A 13,280-nucleotide genomic window follows, 5' to 3' on the forward strand; every position below is an offset into this window, starting at 1 on the left:
AGGTGATCTATGATAAAGATGGACTTACAAATCCTGATGACGTTCTGTATGACACACAAATGTTCTGGAGGTTTGCACAGGTTGTACCAACAGCACATGCCCATATATTCTCCTTCATGGGATGCTTGGATGACGATGCAAGACCAACTGTGCGTGAAGTGGCTTTCAGAGTACGACAGTATGGAGTCATAATCTCTGGTTCCCATCAGTTCCACACCTCAGCCATTGAAAAAATGACTGACAGAAAGAATAAGATGCCAAACAGATGGGGAGGTAAACCTCAGAATCTCCCTAGAGACAATTGGTCAGGAGTTGCAGCCATTAAGAAGAGATGTCCTGCTAAGAGACAGCAGTGAGAGAGATAGGAAGCACTTTGACACCACCTGTGGTCTCTCTTGCATAATTATTTTAAAGAGGACATGAGATTCTTGGACAAGAGAACCACTGATATTCGCCAGATATGCGTGCAAGAGCTACTAAACAGAACAAAGTCAGGAGATGGCTCTTCCTAGAAGAAGGCTGCACCAGTCTCCACCCAGGATGGTGCATCGACCTCTAATGCTCAACCTTAGAGGTGCCCTGCCTCCAGCCAGGGGGAGGAGATGGACAACCAAGTTTACTGGACTGTGTGGATTCAGTGGCCTGGCACATTAGAACCACAAAGGTATAAAGCCCTGGTGGACACTGGTGCACAGTGCACACTAATGCCATCGAATCATGAAGGGACAGACTCCGTCACTATTTCTGGAGTGACAGGAGGTTCTCAACAACTGACTGTTGTGGAGGCCGATGTGAGCCTCACTGGTAAGGAGTGGCAAATGCACCCTGTAGTGACTGGCCCAGGTGCTCCGTGCATCCTTGGCATAGACTACCTCAGGAAAGGATACTTCCGTGACCCGAAAGGGTACCGGTGGGCCTTTGGTATAGCAGCTGTAGAGACTGAGAACACTGAACAGCTGCATACTCTGCCTGGCCATTCAGATGACCCTTCTCTAGTTGGGTTCCTGAAGGTTGAAGACCAACAGGTGCCAACTGCCACTTCAGCGGTGCATAGACAACAATAACAAACCAACAGAGACCCTGTGATCCCCATTCATAAGCTGATCGGGCAATTAGAGAGCCAAGGAGTGATCAGCAGAACTCACACACCCTTCAACAGTCCTATTTGGCCCGTGTGAAAGCTTGATGGCGAGTGGAGGCTGACAGTGGACTATCGCGGCCTGAATGAGGTTACACCACCACTCAGTGCTGCTGTGCTGGACATGCTAGAACTTCAGTAAGATCTAGAATCGAAAGCAGCCAGGTGGTATGCCACTATTGACATTGCTCATGCCTTTTCCTTTATTCCTATAGCACCAGGGTGGAGGCCACAGTTTGCTTTCACCTGGAGGGGAGTCCAGTACACCTGGAATCAACTGCCCCAGGGGTGGAAACACAGCTCAACCATTTGCCATAGACTGATCCATGCTGCACTGGAGAAGGGTGGAGCTCCAGAACACCTGCAGTACATTGTCTACATCATTGTGTGGGGTGACATGTCAGAAGTCTTTGAGAAAGGTAAAGATATCATCCAAATTCTTCTGGATGCTGGTTTTGCTGTAAAAAGAAGCAAGGTCAAGGGACCTTCACGAGAGATCCAGTTCCTGGGAATCAAGTGGCAAGATGGTCGTCGCCAGATCCCAATGGATGTGATTAACAAAGTAACAGCTATGGCCCCACCTTCAACTAAAAAGGACACTCAAACCTTTTTAGGGACTGTTGGTTTCTGGAGAATGCATATTCCATGTTACAGTGAAATTGTGAAACCCCTCTATGAGGTGACCAGAAAGAAGAATGATTTTAAATGGGGTCCTGACCAACAGAAAGCTTTTGAGCAGATTAAAAAAGAGATTCTGCAGGCAATGGCCCTTGGTCCAGTTCGAACGGGGCCAGACATCAAGAACGTGCTTTATACTGCAGCTGGACACAATGGTCCCAATTGGAGCCTCTGGCAGAAAGCACCAGGAGAGACTCGAGGTCGACCCTTGGGATTCTGGAGCTGGAGCTACAGAGGTTCCGAGGTCAACTACACCACAACTGAGAAGGAGATACTTGCAGCATACGAAGGAGTTAAAGCTGCTTCAGAAGTGCAGCTCCTCCTGGCATCAAGATTGCCAGTGCTGAGCTTCATGTTCCAGAGTAACCTTGCTCCTATCCATCCTGCCACTGATGCAACTTGGAGTAAATGGACTGCTTTAATCACCCAGCGAGCTTGAATTGGAAGGCCTATTCATCCAGGTATTCTAGAAGCAATTACAAACTGGCCAGAAGGCACACACTTTGGAATGCCACCAGAAGAAATAGTGAGACAGGCTCAAGAACCTCCACCTTATGATCATCTACCAGAGACTGAGAAACAATTTGCCCTTTTCACCGATGGCTCCTGTCATCTTGCAGGGAACCGCTGGAAGTGGAAAGCTGCCGTGTGGAGTCCTACACGACTAGTTGCAGAAGCAGCTGAAGGAGAAGGTGAATCGAGTCAGTTTGCAGAGGTCAAAGCCATCCAGCTGGCTTTGGACATTGCTGAGCGAGAGGGGTGGCCGAGACTCTATCTCTACACTGACTCATGGATGGCAGCAAACGCTTTGTGGGGTTGGCTAAAGCACTGGCAGCAGAACAACTGGAAGCCGAAAGATAAACCTTTTTGAGTTGCTGATCTGTAGAAAGACATTGCAGCTCGGATAGAGAAACTGGTTGTGGAAGCACGTCATGTAGATGCACACGTACCTCTGAGTCAAGCCACTGAGGAACATCGACACAACCAACGAGTACATGAGGCTGCTCAGGTGTTCCAAATAGACTTAGACTGGGAACATAAGAGTGAACCCTTTCAGGCTCGATGGGCCCATGACACTTCAGGTCATCAGGGCAGAGATGCAACATACAGATGGTCTCGTGACCAAGGGGTGGACTTAACCATGGATGCTGTTGCACAGGTTATCCACGACTGTGAATCATGCGCTGCAATTAAGCAGGCAAAATGGTTGGAACCTTTGTGGTCTGAGGGGAGGTGGTCAAAGTACAGGTATGGGGAGGCTTGGCAAATGGACTATATCACACTGCCTCAGAACCACCAGGGTAAACACTATGTGCTTACGATGGTGGAAACAAGTACAGGATGGTTGGAAACATATCCTGGGCCTCATGCCACAGCCAGGAATACTATCCTGGGCCTTGAGAAGCAAATCTTGTGGAGACATGGTACTCCAGAAAGAATTGAGTCAGACAATGGGACTCATTTTAAAAACAGTCTTGTCACTGACTGGGCTAAAGAGTATGGTATTGAGTGGATCTACCATATCCCGTACTATGCAGAAGCCTCAGGGAAAGTTGAAAGGTACAATGGTTTGTTGAAAGCTACCCTGAAAGCAATGGGTGGTGGAAATTTCAAAAACTGGGTCAAAAATTTGGCAAAGCCACCTGGTTAGTTGATACCAGAGGATCCATCACTCGGGCTGGTCCTGCTCAGTCAGACCTTCTACATACTGCAGATAGGGATAAAGTCCCTGTGGTATGTGAAAGAATCCTGCTGGGTAAAAGTGTTTGGGTTTATCCTGCTTGAGGCAATGGTAAACCTGTCCAGGATGTTGCTTTTGCTCAGGGACCAACCTTTCCAACCTCTAACATTCTGTGATTCTAACATCACTAGACACAGGTATAGAGAAATAACTGATTTTTCCCAAAAGAAAGCATGAATGATCCATTTTGTAATGAATATATGTTGTTTGTCATTTGAATCAGATGCTACCCATGTATTTGAATTTGTTGCTGTTTGTATGGTAAGCTTGACCTTACCAATATTTGGCAGGTTTGCCAGAACAATTTGTCCTCGCTGGAGAGGAGTTTCGGATTTTCTGTAAGGTCTTTTATGCTCTGTTGTCTTGAGTAGGTGACTCAGGGAAAAAAGCATTTAGGCGAGGGCACCCGTTTACGCCCCACCTATTGTTTATAGTAGTGATTGCATACCTCAATCTTTCATCCCATTTTGATTCCCGTGGGCAAATGAGACTTTTAATTAACCCATTGGTGTGCTCTACTATCCCATTAGACTGTGGGTAGTATGGGACATGAAATGTCTATTTAATAGCTTCCCTTTTAGCCCATTGTTGTACAAAATGTGAGGTGAAGTGAGTTCCATTGTCACATTGAATATTTGTGGGTTCAGGTAGAACCCCAAATACCTTTTCCAAAAAGCAAACTGTTTTCTCCATTTGCCTTAGAAACAGCTTCAGCACAGGTCAATCCTGACACCACTTCCACAATCACAATGATATATTGTTTGTTTCCTGATCTGCAGAAGGGACCGATGTAGTCCACCTGCTATGTGGACCATAAGGGTTTTCCTTCCCTAATATGCAGATTGTCAGTTCTTAGGGGATGTTCCCCAAGTCTGATTTTGCAAAGGTCACATGAAAAAATTACTGTCTTGCACTACTCACGGGTAAAAGGCCACCCTTGAGCTTGTGCCTCTTTGTGTAAATCAAAGATTCCTGAATGGCCCCTCTTACAGTGAAGCCATTCGAGCAATCTTTTCCATTCTTGATTTGCTCCTTTTGTGGTAGCTGATTGGATTTCTTTCACATCAGTTCTAGCTAGCTCATCAACATAGTTGTTCCACTTACTAGCTTCATCCTTTACATTAGTCTGTTGAGAAGGTATTCACCCAACATGAAAGTTTGGGTTCTCTTTAGCAGTCTTCAGTATTTGCTGCCATTTTTCCTTATGCCAGACAGGCACCCTGTTAATTTCCCAGTTATTCTCTTCCCAGAAAGTAATTCACTCCACACAGCCCTTGAAGACTGCAAAGGAATCTGTGTAAATGTACGCAGCGTCCTTAGAGGCGTTTTCTTTTACAAAAACATTGAGAACAGCATCCAGCTCTCCTGCCTGGGCACTGCCCTTGTCTTGGTGTATTATTTATTCGCCTGTGGAGGGTTTAATTGCAGCAGACTTAAAAAAACAGGTTTTCCCTTCTCCTCGGAACGAAGCATCCATAAACCAAGCATTAACCATATCACTTTTATATTCCAGGGCCTTTTTAATAGGACTGGGAGCTTTCATTATTAAATCCTTTTCATCCGTAGATCCAATTTGTTCCTGAATTTTTAATTGTTTATCTGGGCCTTCTTCAAGTTGGAAAAGTCCAGAATATTATTCAATTTGTCTATACCATTTCCTGATCGTGCCTTTTTGGGATATTCCTTCTGGAGGGGCCTTTCCAGATAGCACTTGGTTAACTACTTTGAAAGGGCCTTGGAGAATTACCCTTTGTTTTTTAATGATTTTGCTGACTTCTTTCAATGCTGTACACTCTGTTATCAACCCCTTCTCCAGAATGGAGTATAGCTTTTCTAAATACTTAAAAGACTGAGAGTAAAAGCCAATTGTTCGAGTGCTTCCATTAGGTCCCCATTGCCAAAAGTGATATGACAAGGCACTGGCTGAAAATCCCTATTCTATTATTATTGGATCCTCTGGGTGGAGAGGCCCCAGAGTTTGCTATGTCTGTGCCTCCAATAATAACAGTTCAAGGGCCTCATCATGAGACTGATCCCATTCCCAATGACAATTCTTATTTAATAAATCAAAAAGAGGACATGCTATGATGGATAAATCTGGGATATGCTTTCTCCAATACTGAAGGGTCCCCATTATTTCCTGCAGCTTTCTTATTGGTGGGTACTTTTATCTCTCCCAGGTGAGACAAAGTTTCAGAAGGAATGTTCCATGTTCCCCCCTTCCACCTTATTCCCAGAAATTTTGCCTCTTGGGATGGGGGTTGCCTTTTTTTTCCTCAGAGATCTCTATTTGCATGTCTGTTAAATGCCTAATTAGGGCATCATAAACTGCCTTTACCTCCTTCTCACTCTCGCCCCCTATCAGCACATCGTTTATGTACTGATAGACCTTAACTTTGGAACTGTTCTTGATATCTAGAATATTTTCTAGCTCACATGCAAGTGCTTGGTGGGCCAGTGTGGGTGAGTGTTTATATCCCTGGGGCAACCTTGTGAAAGTGTACTGCACCCCATCCCAAGTAAAAGCAAAATATTTTTGGTCCTCAGGATCTATAGGGATTTGGAAGAACATATCCTTTACATCAAGTGAGGCAAGCACTGGGTGTGCTGCCTCCTGGATTTCTAGTACCAGATCAGCAATGTTTGGTACAGCAGCTGTGCGTGCATCTGTATTGGCATTCAGTTTTCTGTAATCAACTGTCATTCTCCATTTACCATTTGGTTTTCTTACAGGCCAGATTGGGGAGTGTCGCAAGCCGGTACCGGGGGGAGTTAAATGGAGAATGACAGAGCACAATAGTGCCTCTTTGTTTTAAATCAGAAATTATGTCTTTAATGCCTTCCTTGACAGCAACTGGAATGTAATATTGCCTCACATATGTGATCCTGCTTTGTGGCAGGCAGGAAGCACACTGTAACAATCTAATCTTTGGTGTGGTTGTGCCAAAATTCCAAAGACAACCTTCTTCATCTCTCCACGCTCGACCCTTGAGAACATCCATTCCTAATAAATTGTAAGGAATGTCACCCATAATCATCTCGGTCTGAATTGGTTCTTCCTCTCCTGGTAGTTTTAAAGGGACTTTAGCTGTTTTTTGTAAAGCAGAGTTACCAAGTGCTCCACTTACATATATTGGCTTTAGAAATGGATTAATAGCACATTGTTTGGCCACATCAGCTTTTAGCATGGAAATTTCTGCTCCTGTGTGTATCACAAAAGTTACAGCATAACATCTTGGCCCAACAGCACAGGTAAGTTCCAAGTCCCCATTTTTATTTTGAACTAATCTTAGCACATTTTGCCAGTCTTTTGGAGGACTGGAAGTTTTAGGGCCTGATTGGTTATTATTTGTCTTCAAATCATTTTTATTTTCTGTATTGGAATCTTGTCCTTTTTCCTCCCTCTGCCCTTTTTGACTTCCTTTTCTTGGCAGAAAGAGGATCATTTAGTTTCCCGAGTTGCTGGATCTTGCCCTTGATCTCTCTCTTGAATTAGGCCTTGAATTGGACCTTTTGGGCCATTTGTCTATTATTCCTTTCAGGTGACTGTAAGAATAATTGAGAGTCAAAAGCTCAGGTGGGATGCCTATACGCTTGGCTTCCTCCTTAAGCTTAGTGTATGGCCACATGTCACCCCATCACGAAGCAACTTGATTTTCAGGGTGTTGGCTTACACGTGTGCTGTTTGGCTTTCTGTTCTCTTTACCCCTGCCCATGACTGTCCAGTCACCCCATGATTCCCATCCTGGCTGAGGAGGATCCCTGTGTGGCATGGCAGTCACGTCAGCTTAGGAACGCCCTCTGTTGCTTACAGGAGATTGACGGGCTTTAACAGAGGTGACCTTTTTGGAACAATCAGATTCTGTTATTCCATATGGTCACCGTTTGACTCAGGTTCGAAAACAATGCCCTCAGTCCCCTCCCCCTCCCACCCAGGTAGGGAAGGAGAGAGAGAAAAAGAGAGAGACTTGGCTGGATTAAAAACTAAACTACACAGCTTTAATTAAACACTAATGATATAAGAAAATATATACTATTATATACAATGGTGTTCATATATGTGCAAGAGCCTCTTGCCTCCCCCTACCCCTAGCAACTCCCACAGCACTCCCCTAAGCTGGAACAGTCCCAAAGAATTCCGGACTGCTGCCAAAGAGAGAGCGCAGAATTATGAGGGTCAGGAGAGCTCAAGCCTAAGGGTCGATGGTGATGGATGGACAGAGTCCTCCCCCGACGCCGGCCATGGACGGGAGAGAAGGGAAGAAGAAACAGGAAGGAAGTTGTCTTCTGTGATCTCTGACCTTCCTCTCAGCTTAGGTAGATATATGGAATGGAATATCTCTGGCCAATTTTGCTGTCCATTTAGTTCAGCCTCCCCTACGGGGGGGTTATAGATCTCCCCGTAGTGCCTGAGCCAGCAGAGCAAAGACATGACCTTGGAGTCCCAGCAGTTACGAAAACATTCCATCATTATGAGTCTTAGTTGGAACGCTCTGCTGCTAGATAAAAGAAAGCTTACTGAAGGAAAAAAAAAATCAGTAAAAGGAAAAGTGGCTTCATCCTGGCTCAAAACAGGACATTCCACCCCTTATTCCATACCATACATTACATACAGGCTCTATATTTTACCAGCTGTCAATTTAAGGATTCTCCCCCAGAGTCAGATTACCTTGAGGTGCACGTTGTACTTCACCATCCTCCATCACCATATACCAGGTATGTCCAGATCCCTGAGCAAAAGCAACACCCCGGACAGGTTTACCTTTGCCTGAAGCAGGAAAAACCCAAACACTTTTACCCAGCAGGTTTCTTTCACATACCACAGGGACTTTATCCCCATCTACAGTATGTAGAAGGTCTGACTGGGCAGGACCAGCCTGATTGATGGATCCCTTGGTATCAACTAACCAGGTGGCCTTTGCCAAATTTTTGACCCAGTTTTTGAAATTTCCACCACCCATTGCCTTTAGGGTAGCTTTCAATAAACCATTATACCTTTCAGCTTTCCCTGAGGGTTGTCCATAGCATGGGATATGGTTTATCCACTCGATACCATACTCTTTAGCCCAGTCAGTGACAAGACTGTTTTTAAAATGAGTCCCATTGTCTGACTCAATTCTTTCTGGAGTACCATGTCTCCACAAGATTTGCTTCTCAAGGCCCAGGATAGTATTCCTGGCTGTGGCATGAGGCCCAGGATATGTTTCCAACCATCCTGTACTTGTTTCCACTATTGTAAGCACATAGCGCTTACCCTGGTGGCTCTGAGGCAGTGTGATATAGTCACTTTTCCAAGCCTCCCCATACCTGTACTTTGACCACCTCCCCTCAGACCACAAAGGTTTCAAACATTTTGCCTGCTTGATTGCAGCTCACATCTCACAGTCATAGATAACCTGTGCATGCGACAGTATCCATGGTTAAGTCCACCCCTTGGTCACGAGACCATCTGTATGTTGCATCTCTGCCCTGATGACCTGAAGTGTCATGAGCCCATCAAGCCAAAAAGAGTTCACCCTTGTGTGGCAGACACACAGCTGACACACCATGATGGTCACAAGCATCAGCGGTTTATTAGGGTTACACTGCATTTTTATACTTTGCTCTCCTGTCCACGTGCCTTGTGTTTCCTTCCCATAGGTTAATAGCTTCTGTTCATGTGCTCTGTTTTATTCTATGATAGGCTACAAGATTCTTACATTTTCTTACAAGAATGTCAACACACATCTGTATCTCACATACCTTCTTTCCCTCAAACTTGTTTATCTCTAACCGTCAAGGGCACAGCTGTAGTTTGTCGAGATCAAGGCTGCCTGCAGCCCATAGCTGATCACCCACACCCTTGTGTTCACAGTCCAAGTCTATTTGGAACACTTGAGCAGCCTCATCTGCTCATTGGTTGTGTCGATGGTCCTCAGTGGCTCAACACAGAAGTACGTGGGCATCTATATGATGCACTTTTACAACCAGTTTCTCTATCTGAGCTGCAATGTCCTTCCACAGCTCAGCAACCCAAATAGGTTTACCCTTTCGCTGCCAGTTCTGCTGCTACTGCTTTCGCCAACCCCACAAAGCATGTACTGCCATCCACGAGTCAGTGTAGAGATAGAGTCTTGGCCACCCCTCTTGCTCAGCAATGTCCAAAGCCAGCTGGATGGCTTTTACCTCTGCAAACTGACTTGTTTCACCTTCTCCTTCGGCTGCTTGTGTAACTAGTCCTTCAGTGGGAAAGAATAAATTGCTTCTCAAGATCTGAGAGTTCATTATATGGAGGAGCTTCCTCAACACAGTCACTACCTCATCCAGTGGCATTCCGAAATCTTGGCCCTCTGGCCAATTCAAAATCACTACTATGATGTCTGGGCGATTTGGGGCCTCTATTCAAGCTCACTGTGTTATCAGGGCAATCCACTTATTCCAGGTGGCATCGGTGGTATGGTGTGTACATGAGACCCTCCCTTTATACATCCAGCACAGGATAGGCAGTTGGAGTGCGAGAAGGAGCATTGCTTCTGTCCCAGTTACCTCAGAAGCAGCTCAGACTCCTTCATAGGCAGCCAGTATCACTTTTTGAGTTGGTGTATAATTGGCCTCCGAGCCTTTATACTGCTTTCACCGTTTGACTCAGGGTTGACAACAATGCTCTCAATCCCCTCCCTCTCCCACCCAGGTAGGGAAGGAGAGAGAGAATGAAGAGAGAGACTTTACTGGATTGAAATCTACATCTCTGCAAACTGACTCGATTCACCTTCTCTTTCAGCTACTTGTGCAACTAGTCATGTAGGACTCCACATGGCAGCTTTCCACTTCCGGTGGTTCCCCCAGCAACTCCCACGGCACTCTCCTTAGCTGTGAGCAGTCCTGAAACGTTCCAGAGCGCTGCTGGAGATAGCAGCAGAGCAGACAGGATCTGAGGGTAGATCTATGAGGGTCAGGAATGCACGAGCCTGGGGATCAACGGTGCTGAAAAGACGGAGTCATACCCAGACACCAGCCATGAACAGAAGAGAAAGGAAGAAGAAAAAAGGAAGGGGCTTGACTTACATGATCCCTGATCTTATACCAAAAGCTACATAAATCTACAGAATGGAATGCCTTGTTCAGTTTTGCTGTCCGTTCAGTCCACTCCTCCCTACGGGAGGGCTGCAAATATATGACTCTTCTGCTCCCTTAGCATCTGAGGCTGCAGAGTGCCCTTGACTTCTTGGCAGTAACATAAACCTTCCGGCATTATCAGTAAAAAGAAAATTGGCTTCATCTTGGCTCAAACTAGGACAAGGGTCTTTGAAATACCCTTTCCGAACAAAGTTTATATCAAGGATGCATAGAGCATCTGGGCCAGTTACTATATCATGGGTGTCTCAGTTAGGATCATTTCAGCCTCCAACAAGCTCAGTTCTTGAAACCCTCTAGTGACTCCAGAGATGGTAATGAATTCTGCCCCGCTGTCATTGGATGGTATCAAAGTACACTGTGCACAAGTGTCCACCAGGGCTCTATCTCTGTGATTCTGTTGTGCCAGGCCATCAAATTCACACTGTCCAGTAAAATCAATTATCCCTCTCCTCTACTTGGCTGGAGGCAGGGCCCCTCTAATGTTGAGCATGGTATCTACAGTTAACACAGGGGTTTATGTGGCCTGCTGGACTCTCATTTGGGTCAGAGACACATCTGCTTGGGCCAGCAGATACTTCCTGGGAGACCAGGGCAGCCATCATTCTGAGACTTTATCTCTAGTGGCACCACCCTGCAGATCCCATACTCTTGCACACAGAGCAGTGGTGGATCTGTGGTTCCATCTGCTCATGTCCTCACCATGGTCAAGGAGAGTAGACTACAGCGAACCTCATTTTTGGTTCTGCCTAACCTGAGATGGTCTCCTAGGAGAGCCTCTGTTTCTAATGGCCAATACGTGGAGCCAGTCAGGAAAGGAGTGGGTGGTTTTCTCCCTCTCCAGTCTGGATACCCTATCAATCACCTGGTTTCTCATAAAGGTTTTTCCACTCCTCAGCTGTTTTTTCCACAGCTGAGATGTGGACATTTAGGGGGTCTAGAGATACCATCTGCATATTTCCTTATCTATTTAGCAAATTCATTGACAGTTGGCGGTGTTTCACTATTTCCCACAAAGACCCTGTCACTCCCTATGGGGATATTGGCTTTTTACAGCCATTAAAAGGTGGTGCAAGAGATTGTGAGTACAGTTTTAAGTCCAAATAATCTTATCAATGCCTGCATCTCTGGCTAAAGATCCCAATTGCTGAGCCTCCCTGCCCTCCAGATCTATCCCATCAGCTCGTGGGTCATAACACCCCAACAGCCATTAAATCAGTGAGTCATCCTCCCTATGAGTATAATAATTTCTTATATCCTGTAACTCTTTCATGGACATGGATTTTACAATTATCTCAGGGTCCAAATCGCTATTGTGTGTTGTTCCTGCCTCAGGCTGACTCTCCTCATCCCTCACCGGGCGGTCTGACTTCTTTAAATGCTTTCTGTGGGTTGTTACCAGAGTGACCAGGGCTGGTTCAGACTGATGGGGGGTGGTGTCACTTGCTGCTGCGGTTCGGGCCAGTACCAGGGGGCAGTGGTTTCCTGCACTGCAGGCATGAGGCAGCTGCAGCTCACGGCAGTTTTCCTACACCAGTTTTTAACTATGAACCACTCCTGGAACACATTGAGGCACAACAACAATACGATCAGAAAGTAAAAGCCATTCCTAGGGTCTCCAGACTCTGGCACGGTGAACTCACCAGAGAAAGGAGCAGACTCATTTTTCATAACACCAAAAGTCATAAAGTAGCCCTTGAACTGCCCAAGCCAATTCTCAGCCCAACTCCTCCCAGCAGCAACCAGTGCTTGAACAAAACGGGAAAACAATTTCGTTGGTAAATAGGAAATAAAACTAGAAATCATTGCCACAACAAAGCACATACAGGCATGATGAATCAGGTCTTTCAAAAACATCATTATCAAGATGAATTTTTTCAATTTCCAATCTTACAATCATTTAAAAATAAACTTAATTTCAAGCCCCACTTAGGGCATCAAAAAATGCTGTCCTGGTTTAAATAGTAAGGGTGAATCACAAAACAAAGGGCAGAATTGCTCCCTATTACCCCCCCTCCAACATCCCAAGGGAAGATAGAAGGGGAATAAGGAAGAGAGACGTAAGAGTTGGAAATTGACATTGGCACAAATTTACTATAATACAGAAAAAGGGAGTAACGTGGGGGAAAGAACAGATATATACACTTATGTACAAATATATACAAAACCGATCTCACTGATCACAGGAATAGGTGGGTGAGGGTCCCTTACAGCAAGGCTGCTTCAGGAGAGGGGTCCATGGCTCCTCACAGCACACGATGGAGTTGGATTCTGGAGAGCACTAAAGAATCTCCAAGCAGGAACAGCCACAAGGAAGAAGGTGCAGGAAGAAAAGGGGCTGAGCTTCTGGTTCTCCTAGCTTTTATAGAGTATGGCAAGAAGTGGGGGAATACTGACCCCTCCCTATTCTGACCCTCCCAGGTCTTTCAGGGTCCTAAGGACCCTCTCTCTCTAGTTCCTCTTATAGGTGTCCAACACCGTGCCAGTGTCACTTAAACCATAACAGGTGTTTTGTTTGTTTTTTCTCCTCCTGGGTGGATGGTTTGACTCCGTGATCTTGGAGGTCTTTTCCAACTATAACGATTCTGTGATTCTGTGATCTTGAGTGCC

Source organism: Apus apus, chromosome W, assembly GCF_020740795.1.
Source record: "Apus apus isolate bApuApu2 chromosome W, bApuApu2.pri.cur, whole genome shotgun sequence".
NCBI classification, from domain to species: domain Eukaryota; kingdom Metazoa; phylum Chordata; class Aves; order Apodiformes; family Apodidae; genus Apus; species Apus apus.